The sequence below is a fragment of the Anastrepha obliqua genome, chromosome 6, assembly GCF_027943255.1.
Source record: "Anastrepha obliqua isolate idAnaObli1 chromosome 6, idAnaObli1_1.0, whole genome shotgun sequence".
Taxonomy (NCBI): domain Eukaryota; kingdom Metazoa; phylum Arthropoda; class Insecta; order Diptera; family Tephritidae; genus Anastrepha; species Anastrepha obliqua.
In genome coordinates, this window is record NC_072897.1 from 36,080,235 (window position 1) to 36,083,565 (window position 3,331).

Sequence of the window (3,331 nt, forward strand, 5' to 3'; positions counted from 1 at the left end):
TTAAAATTAATTCGCGTCGCGCGCATGCACAAAACCTTGGTTCACAACGCAGGCGCAGAAATAAACGCACTGCGTATTTATCCTCCCCATGTGACTCGGCATCAATTCTCGGCGCCAATTTTTTTTTTTTTTTTAAATGTGTTTTTTTTAATGTAATCGTAAAAAATTTTTAATAAATTTTATGTATCCGCTTATCATTTCAAAAGTAACAAAATGGTAAAAAAATAAGCGGTCGAAGAAATAAATGCACCGCCTATTTTTCCTCGCCACATGTTAGGCTCGATTTCAATTCCCAGTGCAAACCTTTTTTTATTAACTTTTTTTTTTTAAATTCGTTTTTTTATGTAATTAAAAAAAATTAAGTAATAAATTTTACGTATTCGCTTATTATTTCAAAAAATACGAAAATAGTAAAAATTTAATTAGTTTAATGTATTTATCCTCCCCACGTGACTCGGCATCAATTCTCGGTGCAAATTTTTTTTTTTCGTTTTTAAATTTTTTTTTTTTAATGTAATCGTAAAAAAATTTTTAATAAATTTTATGTATCCGCTTATCATTTCAAAAGTAACAAAATGGTCAAAAAATAAGCAGTCGAAGAAATAAATGCACCGCCTATTTTTCCTCGCCACATGTTAGACTCGATTTCAATTCCCAGTGCAAACCTTTTTTTATTAACTTTTTTTTTTTAAATTCGTTTTTTTTATGTAATTAAAAAAAATTATGTAATAAATTTTACGTATTCGCTTATTATTTCAAAAAATACGAAAATAGTAAAAATATAATTAGTTTAATGTATTTATCCTCCCCACGTGACTCGGCATCAATTCTCGGTGCAAATTTTTTTTTTCGTTTTTAAATTTTTTTTTTAATGTAATCGTAAAAAAATTTTTAATAAATTTTATGTATCCGCTTATCATTTCAAAAGTAACAAAATGGACAAAAAATAAGCAGTCGAAGAAATAAACGCACCGCCTATTTTTCCTCGCCACATGTTAGACTCGAGTTCAATTCCCGGTGCAAACTTTTTTTTATAAATTTTATTTTTTAAAATCGTTTTTTTTTTTAATGTAATTGAAAAAAAAAATTATGTAATAAATTTTACGTATTCGCTTATTATTTCAAAAATACGAAAATAGTACAAATTTAATTGGTTTAATGTCGAGGTGAGAAATGTGTTGTGTGTTGAGGTGAAAGATGTGTGGTGTTTCTAATTTTTGTGTGGGCAAAAGTCAGTGAGGTGTCTATAAACTCGGTGTGCTAAATGACCTTATTACAAATCTTTCAGATCTCAATTGTACTAAAAAAAGCTTACAGTAACATTTGCACCTTCTCATTGCATTAACATTCTCTGCCAAAACACTTGTACGCTCTATGCATTCTCGCTTAAAATCAATTTCAACACGAAAAACATTCTGTGTAAGGAAGCAATTCTCTATGAAAGATTTGATTTGGTTGAAATAAATTCAACAAAGCTTTATTTTACAGATGCTTAGTTAGATTCAACGACATACATGTGTATGTAAATACATATATAATTTTGGATAATTTCCTCTTTCTAAGTCACTATTGAATTTCACATACTTGTTTTTTAATAATAGTGTTATATTTTATTGAATAAGTAACGAAATGTGAAATAGTTCAAAAAGAAAAATGTATAACTGGAATGAAAAGTAAATAGAAAAAATTCAAATAAATATTGTGGTCATATAATATTAAAAGGTACCTGTAGCTTGCCCACAGCGTTAACATTCTTCGTTCCTAATTACAAACGAATTTTACTCAACTGCTGTTTAATTTCACCAGTCGAGTACATTTCGGTTACCTTTTGGTAAAAAATACATAGATCTGTGGTGGACCACGCGCCAAAACGAGTACTCTCAAAATTCCAAATGTTCCCGTCATTGAGACTTCTCTATACATTAAGGTTCTCTGGATAGACTTAACGAAAAAACGGTATAAATATCAACGATCTGATGGACGCTTGTCAAAGATTACAGAGAGACTATGCTGAAAATTGAAATAATAAAATTTCATTAAATACAAAAACAGCGTAAAAAAGCCTATTGTGCACTGTTGGTTGTAGCCAAATATTTTTATTATATTCAAATAACAATTAAAAACTACAATAAGAAATATGCAAAATGAATGCTTCGTTAATAATAGTAAACAATTAAAACGAAAAATAAAAGTAATAAAAGATGTGTAATTTTCAATATATTTTAACTAAGAATCTGCTGTTCGCTGAGAGAAAAATACCAATTAAGCAGCTAATTTCGATTTTTTATATTTTTTGAATTAAAATTCTGTAAGGCACAGACAGATAACGTTAATATTATATATAGAGAAGTCTCAATGAAAGGAACGTATGGAAATTTTGAGAGGTACTCGCCCCGCGAAGACTAATCACCACAGACAAGTTTTTCACCAAAAGTTAACAGCAATAGGCTGAAAAATGTAAATATAGCAGAAGTCGATTAGAATTGGGGGCTTAGATGGGAAAGTGATGCGAACAATATAACCGCTCCTCTCTAAATGGCAACCTCTACCCACTGTTCCAGTCCTGATGTCCTGGACTTGGCACTCCCTGTTTTCTCTAACGAGGCTCTGTCGACCGGTGAAAAGGCGGTATAACCTTGTCAGCACTCTAAGGTGTCGAGGTACCCGTGCCGAGAGCTGCATGGCTGGTAGAGTCAAAATAACCAGTCTTTAACAGTCCCCTCCAATGCCCAGGCAAGGTTGGTTGTATCGAGTGCCTTACCGCGGTATGCCGGCTCTATCGTGGCGGACCACCCCTTCCATGCCTACTCGTGGGACCAAATAGCACATGGATTCTAATACATATAAAGGAAAATAAGGAGTAAATTACAAAATTGAGAGTGGGCCGGCCACGCTCTCTGAGGACGATCTACTGGCCTCCAGCCAGGACACGATTGTCGAGCCATGTACGACGAGGGGTATTCGACACAGCACCCCGCTTCTCAAGCCAGCCGACTTCAGTTGGCCTCCAAGACGACTTCTGGAAAGGTTTTCATGGGGGCCTCTGGTAAGGCTGCCAAGACCACCCCTGGCAAAGATGCCCCGGTGACCACTGCGAAGGTAACCAAAAGGAAAAACAAAAAGTCGTCCGATGCCCTGCTCAAGGCGCGTTACCTGAGAGCGAAATTTATTCTGGCAAAGATTGCCAAGATCCTCACCTCTGTTGCCCTGGATGACGACTTGGAGAAATTGGGGGACGGCACAAAGAAACTGCTCAACGATCTGCGGTTGTCTGGGATGGGCGTAGATTCTGAAAAGGAGGAAAAGTCGTAAAGGTAAGCAACACTTTTGA